The sequence below is a fragment of the Mchenga conophoros genome, linkage group LG17 (genome assembly GCF_057382185.1).
Source record: "Mchenga conophoros isolate Kocher_MC1m ecotype Shallow Benthic linkage group LG17, M_conophoros_male_GT1.1, whole genome shotgun sequence".
Classification (NCBI taxonomy): Eukaryota; Metazoa; Chordata; class Actinopteri; order Cichliformes; family Cichlidae; genus Mchenga; species Mchenga conophoros.
Window position 1 is genome coordinate 25,869,197 of NC_140542.1, and position 17,171 is coordinate 25,886,367.

The 17,171-nt window shown below is 38.6% G+C and overlaps 1 protein-coding gene across 3 annotated transcripts in view; it reads right to left on the reverse strand.

Annotated features, from left to right (window-relative positions):
* chrm2a (cholinergic receptor, muscarinic 2a) overlaps positions 1 to 3,910 on the reverse strand; it is a 90,914-nt gene extending 87,004 nt beyond the window's left edge. Inside the window, exons 1-2 of one of the 3 annotated variants that reach the window (XM_085250868.1) lie at positions 3,836 to 3,910; positions 3,191 to 3,298 (exon numbers count right to left, since the gene is read on the reverse strand). The gene's annotated coding sequence lies outside the window, so the exon portion shown is untranslated. Of the gene's footprint in view, positions 1 to 2,224; positions 2,421 to 3,190; positions 3,393 to 3,835 lie in introns of those variants that run through there. The other 2 variants (XM_085250870.1, XM_085250869.1) reach the window with 2 other exon arrangements.
* Between the last annotated feature and the right edge of the window lie 13,261 nt (positions 3,911 to 17,171).

The window sequence follows — 17,171 nt, forward strand, 5'->3', positions numbered from 1 at the left end:
GCAGGGTGATATGTAAATCAATGCATGTCATCATTTACTACATCAGTCAAGCTCATGGACACCAGATGCTGACACTCTGTCATCTGCATATTTCATGGAATAGCAGTAGGGTTAAAGAAAAGGGTTTAAATTAAGGCAAGCTACACATCTGATCTTAGTAGACCTCAGCAAGCTTCATGAAATTATAAATAACTTAAAAAAAATCTAATAGATCAAAAATGAATAACTCACAGTTCATGTAAATCTCACCTATCAGCATCATGGTATCAGACATGGTCTTAAGTGGAAATGGACAGCAACTAGTTGCTGAAAGTTACAACGAATACTTGCTTAGAGAAAAATTTTCATTGCTACAGAACGGAAGGAACAAAGGGACACAATAAAAGCCTTGGGAACTTAAAAAGTGGTTGGAGTTGTGAAAAAGACGTGGGTAGCACAGTGAAACAGTCGCACTTTATACAGCTACAACAGTTAAGCTACACTTTACCAAGTGTACACAAATATCACCTTTTATAATGCTATTATGTAATAAATATGACTGATCCAGGTTTGGATTTGATTTTCAGTGATTATTATCTTTTGCATTTGTGTTTTTAGAGGTCCTGTGAATCTGTTGAGTGATTTTTCTACACCTAATGGAATTTATTTTTTGCCTTTAGTTGCTTTTTCCCCATAAAAACATAATAAGTAGACAACAACTTTATCTGCACATTCACATACAGCAATATTAAACATTTTCAGGAAAAAAAAAATCATGTTTTTGTCTCAAGCACAAACCTGTTGACGTTTTTGATATTGGTTTCCTTTTGACTTCATCATGTTTTAAGACTTTTGCCAAATGAACACTATTCGTCACACTGAAAACTGGGCTAGTTCCCCTGTAGTGCAATTCCAAAGATGAAAACGGCGCGAAACGGATTCCACACCAAATGGAAATCCTTTTTTTCTGGCAAGAAACTAAATCAAATGTCACATTAATTAATAATGATTTTACAAGAACAAAACCAGCATCGTGTTAACGTTCCGCGTGGATAGGAGGTACTAAGGCAACACCACGTCTTTGTTGTTTACTCGTCAGCTCTTTAAACAAAGCCAGTTACAGTCAGGAATCAAAACGTAATCAAGGTCAAGCCACAGCAGTTAACTGTACAACACAATGCTGAAAATATCAGATATCAGCACAGATGTTGGTGAACTGCATCAGACTAAATATTTAAGAAAAAAACGAAACGAATACGCACAAGCAAAATGTACTTAGCCTTATTATAAAGTCCTTAAAATCAAGGTAAGAGGAACACAGAGAGACCATATGTTTCCTCTTCTCTTAGTCAGAATTAGCCGCCAGTCTTGGCAAAACCTGATTTTCTCCCCACTGTAACAACTGAGGGACCCCCCCCCCCACACACACACACACCTGCCCCAATTCCAAGAAAACCTCTTCTCCCTCTTCTCTGGCTGTAACTTTTCAGTGAAGTTAAATGACCCTAAACTACAACCTAATCTCCAATCATCACAGCGAACCACAGGGCTCGTCCAACTGCGATGATTAATCTAGCCGAACAATACAGTAGGAGTAGAGTGCATTTTGTTGTTGTTGTTTGTTAGTTTTTGTTGGGGTTTTTTGGTCTCCTTTCCAGTCACACGACTGTGACTGCGGTTAATTTTGCTGTCGTGCAGATTAGAAAAAACAATAGATTTTGTAGCCAAACGCTGTTTGATATAAACAAATAAAAAAAAAAATCTAAATACTTGAAACAGAAACAGGTTTACCTTTGAGCCCCCCGTTCGATTTAGTGGCAAAAGCCTCTCTATCTGTCGTTAAACATGACTGGAAGATCCAATCTAGAAGTAAAACATCTCAACTATAAGACCCGTGGTTATAAAATCCGACAGAAACACGCAGTCTCAAATCTGTTCTGTTGCGTTGCGCTTTTACGCACCTCTGGTGCGGCTTCGACGCCAAATCGTCTCTTAATCTCATTGTAAAAGGTGGCGGTAGATCTCAGTGCAAATATGAAAAAAAATATGATTTTTTTTTTATTGCGATGGCTGTTGAAAACACGGGGAATGTGAACATGTGGCGAAAAAGCTTGCTGAAATCAAGAATGGTTTTATCGAATTAATGAGACGAGAGAAAACCGCTTTTGGACAATTATAGACTTTCACAGATCTGTATACATAAGCTTTCAGCACGTTGGAATTGTCAAAAGGCGAGTTTTCTCACCATTGGGAATTATTTGCGTCCTACTGCAGAAATTAGACCAGCAATTTTATCCAGACTTGAAAGAAACGATGCGGAGCGCTTTTATCCAAGTCACACTGGAGTCATTTAAGCACACGTTATGGTTCCAGTAAGTCAATTGGCTCTTCCTTTTAGAAACGATCCACAAACAGATTGCTGGAATTAGTAATGTCCGGTGAAATGAGGCTTTAACGTCTTGAATACTTGATCAAAAAAAAAATGCGCGCAATGGTCGCGTGATCGTTTAATACTGACAAAATTAATAAGGTATAGCGGTCCATGACTCTGAAATTGTTTCCGCTTCTGGGGTTGTCAAAAAAAGTATATCAGAACCACAAAGTTCCCCTTGCTCCATCTAAGATGCGCAAAGACACCGATGTTGGCACAGGGAGCTGTTGAAATGTCTTTGTGTTCATTGCGCATAGCTTCCAAAGCAGTAGATATTACACGGGCTCTTTCTAGTTCGAATATAAGGTGTAAAAATATTTTTCAATAGTCACCGAGGATCGGGATGTTTTCTCTGAGCTGAATTACGTGAAACAGGAGTTATGTACTTTTGCCACTCCATGAAACCAAAACAGCGCTGAAATGTTTGAAATCAGAATAAACCCCACTCGGAGTAGCACCGTGACAATCGAGTTTCCACATATTGAATGTATATGCAGGTGTTGATGTGGCTGTGTGAGCAACCTGGCGGATATAGATATAGTCCCATACTAAAAGAAAGAAAGAAGAAAGAAAGAAAGAAAGTCCAAGGTTCAACTCCTGACCACAACTAGTTCCTCCTTTCGGACTGTCCTTGAGCAAGACAGCTTAATAAACCCCTTTTACTGAAAGAACAAGCGCTTCTTGTCTGACAGCTTCAGATAAAATATCGAATCCTTTGGTTCCTCTCAGAAATCACAGACTATTGATCATAAAGGGGCCAATATTCAGTCAGCAGCTTACCTGCTTTTATGTTGTCACGCCGGTGGCTTCTTTTTGGTCCGCTTCATCGCATCGCTGTTGCATGTCTGAGGACATGCTTCTGAAGACGGGCTTTGGAGACAAAACGCGCTGCACAGGAGAAAGTGGAGAGGGGGTGGGGGTGCGTGAGCAAGACGGCGAGAGAAAGGGAGAGAGAGCCGTAAGAAGTAGGCTGGCTTCTCTTTGACGGTAACGACAGTCGTTATTTGCCTTTCAGATTCAGGGAAACCAGCCTGAGTTTAGTGCAGCAACACGTGATTTAAAACAGAAATCACCCGCAGCTTGAAAGAGTGCTGTTCGTCGGTACACTAATTAAACCCCATGCCAGGAGAATCACACACGCTTGCCACAGATTTTCCGCGGCAAATCAGCTCATTTAGCCCGTTAGTATATTTTTAACGACATTGGATTTTTTCTTCAGATTATATTTTAATTGGCTGGGGTGTATTAATCACTGTCATTTTGATTGAAAAGACAGAATTTTGCTCGTGGCTTTTCTCTTATATATAGTTCTTCCCATTTAAAAAAAAAAAAGCCTTAGTGAGAGCTTCGCGTAGACTTTTAGATTCAGCACCAAGGAGAGCGAATATAAACGATGATAAATTAAAAAAAGCAAAGCTTGCTCACCTTGCGTCTGCAAAATTCAATATTTTCATCGACGTGGATTTTAGTGTACTTTTAATTAAGAAACAATCTTTAATTATTCAAGTACTTTTTGAAAAGAAATCTAAATTCAAACAAAAGAAGAACTGAATAGCTCTCAGACCTGCATCATGTATTTCTGTCTATGCATACGTGTCTTTGCAGGAAACCTGTTGATTATCTAAACACGTGGCCAACAGGACCTGCTTTGTGTCAAGTTGTATACATTGTAAGGACTTAGTTTCCCCCCTTCTCTCTCTGAAGACGGCTCTCACAGCGGAATGACTCCTTTTATCATAACTGACTGGCGCTTATCAGATTTAACCGCTTAGCACTTGTTTGAAAGCTGAATTTCTGCCTGATTTATTACAACATTACATTTTCTGAACTGGACTGCTGCTATTAAAGTCTTGGAGTGATTTGATGTTATTCAGTATTTCTCAAAAAAAAAAAAATCTGCCACACAGCCAAGATTTTTGGAAAAACACACAGAGGATGAGAATGTTTTACTGACATCTACTGGGGAAGTAGTTTTTAAAGTCACTCTGGTTCTGTGTTTATGTGTTTGCCTATTAACAGGTCATCTGCCCGTAAAGCTGAAGTCAGTTTCATAGACCTAAACCAACCAGCACCCTTCCCAAGATCATCCAACATGCAGGTAACACAGGTAACTCTTTCTTCTTCCTCTATGCTGAATTTGATCGAATCACCATGAAGATTTTTTAGTGTTTTCTGATTCAGAGACAAAGAGACTACACACGAGTGAATGATGCCACCCTGAACCCTACCTGCCAATTAAAATGTATCAAGTGGTACTAGTTTAGGTTTGGGAAACATACTATATTTGGATTATTTAACAATGTGGCTCATGTAGCAACTGAAAAAAAAATGCTAAAATGCAGAGAGGTTTCATATAAAGTGGGAAGGCTCTGCAGAGAAATGAAAAAACTAAGTAAGAGACGGAAGAGAGGCTGTTGTCATCTAGTGACAGCTATCAGACATGGTTTTGCACGGCTATGAGAGAATAATACATCAGTGACTCATGTAAATGCTCCAGGAACGTGATAAATCCTTAAATCCCATCTGATTGCATGTGCCAAAAACAAGTAGGGTGACAACAAAAACATCCACTACATGCGTTAATTATTCCTATTCGCATTGCTTCTGACATGCACGACTCACAGTATATGCACATACGCTGCTCATTACTCATGTGAGTGCGTGTGTGTGTTAGTGCCGCGAGCAGTCACCTAAATGGCCACAGATGCGTCACGTGTTGCATTCACACCTGTGTTATGCTGATGAACAGGAGAGCCTCAAAGGGTGGCTCGAGTGCACTGCAATTAGTTATAGAGAATCGCAGTTTTAATGGACTCGCTATTGCCCAATTAACAGAAACACGATGAACAAAGAGTCATCTAATGCACTATCCGGAAAATAGCAAACACATCAAAGTGCATAAATTCAAAAATGTACTTTTATGGCAGCTGTGTGGCCGTGGTGTGCTTTAACTTTACTGAAATATAGAAATCTTGTCTTCGTCTCGGCTCTGTCTCTCATCACCTCTGATCCAAAGCTTTGTACACCTGCTTGACAAAGATTTCCAATGTACTGATTTTGACTGACGCCACTGAACATCTGGACCCATATAGTCAAATCACACGGCCAAGAAAAGCAAAGCCATGAAGGATTTCACAATGCTTAGCATAACCTATTCTGGAAGACATTAAAAGGATGATGAAAAGCACGATGGATACATTTAAAAACATGAGTTTCTTAAACTATCTTACATGCTTAATCTGTATTGAGAGATGCTGGCTGGCATGCCTCTTCCTTGCGCATTGGAAGCAGCTGTATAATTGTTTTTCCGGCTCTCAGACATTAAGGCACATTGTTTTCATTTGAAAATAATACAATCTCATTAAGAAAACCAAATGCTGTCATTTCAAACCCAGCAACTGATAGAACAAATCACATTTTGTTGTTCTGTTTTGGGGATGTCATGCATTTATTTGGGTTTATGAGGCCAAATCTGAATAACAAATTTGCACTTGTGATAGGCAATGTGTGTTTGCAAAGTATAAAAAAAATACTAATACTATTTTTCTGCTCATGTATGCTTACCACAATTTATGTAAACAATACTTTTAATATTCTTAAACGAGATTTTTTAAATTGAAGAATAAAATAAGACAGCAAAGAAAAGTTGAAAAAAAAAATGTAGTTTCTTATATGTATATATTTATCTACTGAAGTTACATGGTGCTGTAATACATAGCCACTAATGTAAAGGCAATAAATCTGGATCCAACACTTGAAACGCTTCCACTGATTTATATTATGTGGCTTTCTTATTGGAAATAGGACATTAATGTGAGTATTCTGAAATCAATATGCCTAAAAAATGCATGAACGTCACCATTATTCGTGTTTAACCACTTGAAGGGTAGTTAAATACTACAGTCAGCCACTGAGTGTGCTTGAGAATGCTTATTGATCAGCAGGCTGTCCATCAATGTGAGCAGCTGTCAAGAGACTTTAACTTGCTGTTGAAAAACCTGAAGTACCACTCGGCTAAACAGAAGGATGAAATAATCCCCTTGGTGTCTTAAACCAAGTCTCTCACCATAGTTCTCTATAGAAAGTATTTTGTAACGCTCCAAGCTGCAGAGAATTTGAGTGGATGAAGTAAGGCTGATCCTGTGATCACTTCTTTAAAAAAACAAAAAACAAAAGGGGAAGCAGAGGTTGGTGTTGGAAACTTTTCAACAGTTAACAATTCTGTTGGGATGAGTTGTCATTGCAGGCAAATGTGCTGTATGTAGTAGGACTATTTTGTCTTGATCGGGTTTAACAAGTCAGTGACAAGCTGTTCCCACAGTCCTCCCAGGACCAGCAGAACAAAAGACAGAAGCGAGGGAGAAAGGAGGGAGTAGAAGAAATACAATACACATGATTCGATAGATGGGATGGGGAATGGGATTCACCTGTAATTTAAGGAGCAGGCCAAACAACTGTCACAACAATTTAATGTGCTTGCTAATTAATTTTCTATCATTATAGAAAAAACAAAACTATCTTAAGTTTGCATGTCATTGGGCTTTATTTTCAAAAAGCAAATCGTATTTCTCTCTATTAGTCTTTCTTCCCATACGCTAAACTTTGTATATATAACACTAAGTAGGAATGCCAGCATTCTTTAAAAATAGTTCTCAAATTTGATTCATCCCTGTGTGAACACTTTATGTGGGCACTGTGCATTAAGCCCCAAACAACAGCCCAAAGCTGTGTGATGATTGGCAGTACACAATGTAACTTGCTGCCCAATTTGAGCATAAACATGTTAAAGCAAATAAGGACCATCTGTACTGGATTATGTAAAAAGATGAACCACTTTCTCCGTTGTCCAAGGTCTTTATAGAACTAACCAGCACTCATTTACAAAGTTCCTCTGCATGTATATCAAATCATACAGCTTGAAAGTATATGCTGGGATATCTATATGCATACATATTTAAACAGACATACAGTATTAAGTCAGATATGTAAAAATGTATTGTTATTATTGTTAATTTTGTCAAAGCTGTTGACATCAAAGAAGTGCGTGCAAGATATTGCTTGGACATGGCCCTGGGTCATGGCAATGGTGAAAACGGCCCACTTCCGATGCTTGTGCAGGACTCCTTGGCATGTTTTTTAACTGCACTGGGTGCCATTTTGCTGTAGTGTCATGGTGTGAACATGGACTTTTTAAACCAAACCAAAACCTTTTCCCAAACCTGTCATTTTTGCTGCCTTCTGTTTCCTAAATCTAAGCAAACAGTATGGAAAAGCACCCATTAAGTCAGCTGATGTAGAAATAATTGCTAGTAAAAGAAATTATTTTCATCCAAAGCAGTTGCATCAAATCAACTCATAGTTTTCTTTAGCAATAGTGAATTGACCTAAACAGTAAATGACTGAACGTGGTATCGCCCCCTGTCAAATGTCTTTTTAAGTCTCAGTCTCAAAACGACATCTTTATTTTACTTATATTTCAGCTTTAATTACTTTGCTTCTGTGTTCAGTATTGTCGTCATGAGCACCACTCTTCTGATGGCTCATATTCAGCTCACACTGAGTCATGTCACTTGTATTAAACGCAGGACAAAATCAGTGGAGGAGTGCAGATGGGGTGGAAAGAATAAAGTAGAGTTTTATGAGTAAATGGGATCTTTTCCAGATGATATCTCAGTCCCCTTAGCAACACATAGAAGCACAAGCATTCAAGTTCAGGTACCTATTCATGGTCAGCAGATATTTATCTCAAAATATTGATTAAACTGTCTCATTTTTGGGGGTGGACTTTCACTTTAAGCTCACATTTTCTTTTTGTATAAAGAGAAGGGCTAAGGGAGTGAAGTGGCTTATCTAAAATGCCTGGGGTTAATTGCCCTCAATCCAGGAACTGCTTTTGAATGTTTCCACGTCTCCAAATTAGTTCATTAGCAATTCTTTGCAATTCTTCTATAGTGTCTTAATTGAGGGTAATTAAGTGAAGTGATGGCATTAGTGGAGTGGTGGACAAAGCATCAAAACCTCTGCTAGGGGTGCAGCATACATGAATATGTCATTAATGGTGACACTCAAGAATAAACCCCACAATCTCTAATTGTGGTAAAGCTTTAGAATGGCCAATGTGCATTTGCCTGAAACATTTTTTGTTATTTAGATAAGTGGGATAATTGGAGGGGGATGAATGGTGCACCAGAGTGCAGATGTGCAATAAAGCTGTGTTGAAACTGTGCAGACCAGCAGGATTAGCACTTTGTGTCACGCCTTCATTTTCCAGTCTGTTTATGTGTGTTGAGAAGAAAAAGAAGTGTCGTCCCGGTGCTCGTCTGATCAGTGATAAATTGAATGCGACTTGTGATGTTTGCTCATTTATTTTTAGTCTCTCCGTGTGTTTTCTATATGCAACTTTAACCTACTGACCTGTCCGCCCTTTCAAAAAGGCCTTTGCAGGTGGTTGATCATGGTAATCGATATTTACATAGCTTGTGAACAAGTATATGTAAATCCTTTGCTGTTGCCATCACTCATTTTCCTTTAGGTGAGACAACGCTGTTAGATCAACCATTTCTACCATGTAGATTGTGAAAATAATTTAACTTAATTTAAAGTCTATGGTCTTTTTCAGTGTAATGTGTGATTCTAACCACATTTTAACTAAAAAAATAAAAATAAAAACTCAAATGTAATTTTAAAAAAATAATAAAAATAAAAAAGACATGTACTATTTTCCACTATATCACCACCAAACCTATCTACCCTGTAGGTGGAATTTGTTGTACTGTATTTTTAGGCGCATTAAGCGAAACAAAAGTCAGATAAGTCAAGTTTTATTCAACTCATTCTTCTAGCTTCCTCCACTTCCATACCATTGATTCATTAATGTTGAATTCTCTCGCAGCTGCTCTATTCCCATGTTCCTGCAGTATATTAATGCCTAACCTCGTATTGTGGATGATGTCAGTTGTTCTCCTGGCTGAAGTTTGGTCCGTTTACAGCATCCTGACATGCAATTGCATTTGTCCCTAACCATCGGAAAACCTCACGTTAACTTTCATCAAATGGAAAAAAAGTTAGTATTCTTCCTCCAGCTTCACTGTGTTTATGTTATGCTAACATAGCTGTGATGCTAGCGATCACATAGCACATCATACCATCTAGTCCAACTTCAGTAACCCTACAAAAGTCACTGCTGTTTAGTTTTCTGTCTTCATTTATGTTGGAAGTGACAGCAGAGCTGTACGTTTTAATTTTTTCAGAAATCTCTCAGTCAGAACATGCTATGTCATGTTTAGGTGGAAACTAGCGAGCTAACTTCCTGCTAACTTCTACCTCCTTTAAATTTAATAAATTCTGTTTTCAAGGATGCCTGGATGTTAAACTTGATTGTTACACCTGGTAAAGCAGCAATGCTGATCATTTTATTAAAGCTGAAATAATTTAGACAGTTGTTAACTCTCAGTGATGCCGCAGTGTTCGTTTGACTTTGGGACCTGAAGCGGACGGAGTTTTCAGATTACCCAGATTACAGAAGACGTAATGTTCCGACAATCCATCAAGCGGTGCAGCTTCGTAGCTTACCGAAGACGTACTAAAACATTTTTTGACAGATTTTTGAGCGCTGTATACCGCAAAAAATCGGTTTGAAGTCAGTAAGCACAACCAGAATTCATACATAAGGCGCATCAGATTATAAAGTGCACTGTCCATTTTTGAGAAATTTAAAGGATTTTAAGTGCGCCTTATAGTGCGGAAAATACGGTATTTTGATTTTAAGGTGTGTTCTACGGGTTGGCTCTAATGAGAATTTTTTCCTACTCAGCTGTGAATTCAGCAGCTGGTTGCTAGCTCAGTCACCTTAGATTCAAAATGTAAGTTTAAGTGACAATGGCTGGCAGGAGGACTTTTGATTTTTGTTCCTCACAGATGAAAAGGTTTGGGGCATTTTGTTAGCTTACCACTCCTCTTATTTCTAATCTTAACCTTGATTGATCTTTTATCGTAACTGATACCTCAATATTGACCTATTCAGTTGATTTGGGTGGCTACAAACAACAAAACTATTGTTACCAGTCATAATTTTGACAGCAAATATTGATTTAGCCTTAGTCATAGTCTAAATCAGGGGTGTCCAACTCCAGACCGGTCTCTTTCAGGCTTTAGATGTGTCCTTGATCCAACACAGCTGAATTAGCTCCTCAACATGTCTTGAAGTTCTCCAGAGGCCTACTAATGAACTAATCATTTGATTCAGGTGTGTTGACGCTGGGTGATATCTAAAACCTGCAGTACACTGGTGCTTTAGTAGCCTAAATCTAAAGTCGATTTAGTAGACTAAAGTTTTTATCATGTGGTTTACAAGCATGTTATTTTCCTCGACTTCAAATGTGAAATGTTCATACTTCTACTATATGTGCATGTAATCTTACTGTATCAGGAGATTACTTCTGATTGGATAACTTCCAAACCTTCCCGCCTTTCTACACAACTCAGTCCCGATTGGATCTCCACTGTCCGGATGACTTTCTTCGTGTTTTTTGTTCATTGACAAAAGTGTCAGTACATTTCATCATAATTTTATTAGCTTCACCGTTAGCTTTTATTTGATGTTTGATTAAAACATTATTGGTCAGTGAAATTACCACTGATTAGTGCATTGTTTTTCAAAGGCACAGACAAACTGCTCTAATGGTCTGTGGTGTGAAACGGCACTAAAACTATTGCTTGCCAAAAGGATAAAGTGACCTACTACTGTATCTATTCTTGCAAAGATAAATGACTTGCACTGTAGTGGTAAGCATTTTTTAAAGAGAATAAAAATGAGATGAAATTATGGGCAATGATCCTCAAAGTTTACGGTACTTTGATTTGTAACCTTTAAGCTCAAAAGAAGGCACCATATGAATGGATGTGGTCAGTCATCCTTCACTTGGACTTTCTCCAACCTTCATCTTGCCATTGGAATTAAAAGGGAGAAGCAAAAACAACAATTGTCTTAGCCAAACAGACTGTTGTTTTGGCTGTACTTCAGGTCTGTCCTGTTGAAGATACTCAAGTCCTTTTTAAAGGTGCTTCCACCTGTGACTGCAATGAAGTGAATGTGAGAGGACTGCTTTTCTGTGCACAGAGGCTGTTGTAGTCTCTAAATACCTCACCAACAGCAAAAGCTTTGTGCTGCAATGACTCACTGAGACAGTTGCTTTGATATAAAAAAAATGTAACATAAGAGGCAATTTGGCCTTTTGCTACTCTGAGCTGAGAGACAAACACTCAGATTATGTTTTGAATCTGTCTGATTCTGGCAAGTGTTGTTCTAGTAATGAAAACTGTCTTTGTGAGCAGACAGATGCAATTTAAAAGTTAAATCTTAGTGTGGTTCTTCTTTGAGCTTTGTCCTTTGTTCTTCCAAGCCCCCCCGCCCTCCAAGTCTTTAACTTTTAAATTGTCTTCTGCTCGGATAAAGTGTTGCTGTTTCACAACGAGAAAACTGAAAAGTACTGAAGAAAAATCAGAGCCCACTACAAGCTGTGTGTGCAGTGGTGAAAAGAGCCTTGTCTAATTATCATTTAAAGATGATTAGAGCAAAAAATAAACACTGTGTGACAATGCTGTGAAGCCACTGGATTGGAAAATTCCTCCAAAACTTTATGCATAGAGTTTGTATTGAAGAAAAATGTGTGCAAGCAGCTTGATCCTCATTGGACTGAAATTAGAACCGAGGCTAAATCTTATAGAAACTTTTCAGATTTTGTGAGGGGAAATAAATAAGTTGTATTTTTGTCTGAGCAGCTGAGCACAAATGTTTGTGTTTGCTTCTGTTGTATCATTAAGTTACAATGCCAAATTCAGAGTGATTTCATGGAAAATGACAGGCAGATAATGCAAGTCATAAAAATGCAAATGCATCTTCACTGTACTTTTATATTGTGTGGACAACAACAAGCTGGAAATTGGTCTGGGAGAGAATATTGTCAAATGTCTGGTGTGTGTATGGCTGTGTTTGCAAAAAAGGAGATTTTACTTGGCACGGTTCGTCTCATTCTTGTAATCAAATGTGAAGGAGAAGAGGAGACTGAGGGAGGGTGGAGGAGGATGAGAAGGTGGTCTACTTTAGTGGTGCAAATTATGAAGGACTGTGGAGTAAACTGGTGCTAGATCAAACATTCTCAGTCAAGCGTGGCTCCCTTTGTCTCTAAATAATAAGAAATTGAAATTGATTATGTCAAGTGGAGCAAGACAGTACAAAGGAAATTGGAAATTATTGCTGGTGAATGGAGGAGAAACTCAGAAGAGAAAGGATGTACTTAGTCGGCATTGTTTTTAGATACTCACTGCAAACCCTGTGGTATGGTACGTCCACGATTCCTTGTGTTTGGAGAGAGCATCTGGCACAGATTAACACATCAGGTCTGATTCCACATGTGATATTTGCACTGGTGTAACTGTTAGCCAAGTAAACATTTGGCTCTGTTTTGTCCCCATCTATCTCAGGTCATTTTTATTGCAAAGGTGAAGCCACTCTTCTGTTTCAGAGAGTTGGAGAGAGCTATCCATGCCTTTGTTTTATCTTGCCTCAACTTTTGCAATAGTCTTTACTCAGTTGTCAGGTGTGAAGGCTGCCTCCAGCACGACGATATCACAAAGGTCAAATGATCTCAAACGGGTTTCTTATGCATGGCAATGAGTTCTCTGTACTAAAGTCACCAGATTGTTAATCCAGCAGAGCGCATTTGGGATGTGGTGAAACAAGAGATTTGCATCATGGATGTGCAGTTGACAGATTAACATGTGAGTGTGCAGTGTAGTCAGAATCCAGCATGAGAGGTGTTACATTAACACTGCCGCATAAGAATCAAGGGAGGTCGTTGTAGTAGCTGGTTGCTCTATAAAATTTAAGACTTTGATATCTTTGATCCTGAAACCTCCCCAATGCTTGCGCTTAGTACCCAAATCACCCTGAAAAAGATCAGATAAAGAATGTGGTTTCAGAGGTTGCTAAAAATAAAGCAAAGAGTTACTGTGCTTGTCTTACAGGAGGATTAACCAGAATGTCATCTGGGGGCTAAATGAACTAATTTGTATACACAGCGGTAAAACGATCGCCTGGATAAAAAGAGCACTTGCAATAAAACCTGGGTTTTTTTTTTGCTTTTTTTTTTGTAGTGGTTCAGTCTCCTTAAGGTCTTTAAACATTCTTCAGCCCAGCTATCAGGGATTTATTATTTATGATTCATTTATTTTGATAGTCCAGCACAAAACTGTGCCACATACAGCTGTTTTATTTAGCTCTGCTTTGTTCATCGGGGCCTTGTTTTCAGAAGTTTCAGCAACACGTATGCCACCAAAGGATTCTACATGGAAATGGGTTACCATCTATACTTTATTTGGAGTGTGGTCTTATGTAAATTAAATATGAGTCATGCACAAGCGCAGCCATGCAGAATGCTTGCCATTAATCACAGCTGTGCTTATCCGTGCATACCTGCTTGATAATTTTCTTGTTCTTGATGCCACAAAGATTCAAAAGACTTTCTTTAGAGTTTAATAATAAAAAGTAATCTGAACAAATTTTAGCTATAGGATTCGTTGAGGTCTCGGACGTGGTTGCTCCAAATAGAAAAGGGGATTCTGAAATCAGATAGGATTGCATTGTACAGTCTTGGTTTTGCTTCCGGTTAAAGCTTCACGATGTGTTGTTCACTGTGAATCACGTTTGGTTTTTATCTGCATTTTACTGTGTCACAGCTTTTTGGAGAGGGAGTTGTAATCATTGCGTCACTGGCTGATTTTAACGTTATGACTGACTGATCATAACATTAAATATTATCAGAGATAAATCACTTTTTTTTTTCACTCTTACCCAGCGACAACAGCGAACAAAACACAGTTTTAAGAGCTGAGTTTCAAAATGTGCTTTCTTTGTTCGGTTACTGTTGAACATTTTTTTTGGGGATTGGACACACACGTTATAGACCAAAAAGTCAACAATGACTTTCGCAACAGTTCAGCTAGGTTGTGCTCACAGTTCTTTATCGACTTATTCCACACACATATTAATAATGCTGGCTTCACACTGCTGCCTTGCTTTAACAGTTTTCAGAGATCATCACAGCTGTCTGCCGAGCTCCAAGTGTGTGTGTGTGTGTGTCTCCTCCGTCTCACACCTACTGTATAAGGAGAGAGGTTGATTAGCAGGAGCATGCCATGTGTGCCTCTGTCCTCAGCTGGCACCGTTTCCTAAATCGCTCTGATCCACCGCTCCCTCCCACAGCTGAGCCAGAAAACCACACATCACTACCACAGTATATTTAACAGAACATTGACGTCTAATATTGTCAGCGGAAACAGTAGTTTTTACTGTGGTAGCCCCAGCACTGGATCCCTGTCCTCACTGTGTGCTTCTTGAAACGTCGCTCTGTTTTTATGACCAAAATGAAGTTTAGCAATATGGTCTGTGGCAGTGTGACTGAAAAATGGCTGCTGAGAAGTACTGGAGCCTGGCACTGATTTTCGAGCACTTGCTGTGATGAGACTAAGAAGAAACCACCAGAGGAAAAATGACAGATGACGATGCCTTTTATTTAACAGTAATTACGTTGTATACTTGAGTGGGATCATTAACTATTGTGACCAAATCTAAAGGGAAATTATGCAGCACAATTAATTAGGAATCTGGAAGATGGTCAAGCTCTGTGTTGTATATTTATAGGTAGGTCAGAAGAGTTCTATGTAACTGGGGCATTGCTGTCAGGAGGTTTAATAGCTAACCTTGGTTTCTTTCCTGGATTACTAATTGTTTACAAAATATTAAGGAAAACACAAAATTGCAAAGATTCAGTAACTGAAACAGGATTCTTTTACAACAGCAAATACTGACTGCTTACAGTGAGATAAATCACCACACTACAAGCTTGACACAATGTATATTTCCTTGAAAAGAGTAGTACTTTTCTATTAATAAAAAGTGAGACAAATTTAAATTCACCCCACAGAGAGTTTCACTCACGTGAATGATTCAGATTTCTCATTAGGCCACAGAGGATGGAACATATTTGTTATGCAAGTGAAGCAGTTAGCCTTGGGTGTGAGAAAAAAGTTAAAATATTTTTTTAGTTATTCCAAGCTCTCTGAGTTGCGGAAAAGTAGACTGTTGGAGTCCATCTAGGTGCTTTCACAGCTTAACAGAAGTTCCTGGGAAAGGAAAAAAGGAGGCAGCAGTGTGGAGTGCTGACTGGCAAACAGCCCAAGCACCAACTGTGGTTGTGGAGAAAAATTAATAAATAAATAAATCAACTTGTATTTTTGGCAGCCAAGATGGATGTAACAGTCGGATGGCTCTGTCAATGACTGCAAGCTGCTAAAAGTGCTGTAACTCTGAAGAAGTAATGATGTGAATATGTTTAATTCATGTGTTAATATAAAATGTACAAAATATCAAAAAAAAAAAAAAAAACCATAAGGCTCCAGCCATTTCCCACTAGGATTGTAGACATTTAGTTTTTTGGTTTTAGAGTTTAGACATGATTTTAATAAATATATTCATCACTTTAAAATGTCATCTAATTTTTAAGCCTCTGTGGAACTGGGACATTATCTTTATTCCACTTAAGTCAGCAGGACTAAACCATGTCCTCAATAATAAATATTTATTACAATTTAAATGTGACGCTGTGGTACTTTTTATCAGACAAAAAAAATGTGCATTTGAATAGAGCGGTGCAATTCTACAGTCCTGGTGGGTTTTCTGTGAAATAAAAAAGAATAGTAAAGTTTTGTCCTCGGAAAGTCATCGTCTCACAAACCTCTGACAGTGCACATCAATCTCTGCATAAACGAGGGAGGCACCCCCTAACAATACGAATACAGGAGTTATATGAGGTTATATTACAGCCTGGTGCTGGTTGTTCAAGACCTAATCCGGGATCCACAGTAGATCCGCTGTGAGTCACCACACTTTGGCAATGCACATCAATAAATTAGACACTGCAGATGGAAAACATACCTGGTGCTTTTGCAAAGCTCTAAAGGGAGTTAATCAGCTAAAAAAGAGATGTCACTGAGGCAAGCTGTTATACATAAAAGATGCAGAGAAAAGTAATTAATTTTTACTCTTCCTTAAAGGCATTATTGCTGTAATTATGTCTTTGTCTGTGAAGGATCTCATCCAGGTTGTAGTACATAATGCTCACTGAACAAGATGTCATACTGATAAACACAAAAAAAAATGGCCGTATAAGATCGTCAGGAGATCAAAACAAGCTGTAGCATTTTAAAGAAACTTTACACCTATCAGGCAATAGCAATCTAAGGAGCTTGGAAAGAAAAGCAACTAGATTTCTTTAAGTTTCAGCTCATCATGAAGCTTCTTCAGTTCTAAGAGCAAACGCTGGAGAGTCCCAGGTATTTAAGCCCTAGTGGGAGTTGTCCGTTAAGAGCGTGTGCCTCATCACATGAGCCGTTTGGCACATCAGTCAATCCAACCTTTAACTATTTTTCACATGAATTATGGATAACATTAAAAGAATCAGATCAGGATTATGCCCATAGTTGCCCATTCTTGTATGTTGCATGCTCTTACAGTTACGGTTTTCATGTGATGTCTTCTCAGTACTGGCAATAGGTGCTACCACAATAGATCGTGCAGGAGGAAGGGCACTGTGAATTCACTGTACTTTTATTTGCACAATTCTTACATGGGCACAGTTGCACTGAGGGAGTTGTCAGATTCAAGACCAGACTGTGTTGGGTATGTTGGTTATCACATTCACCT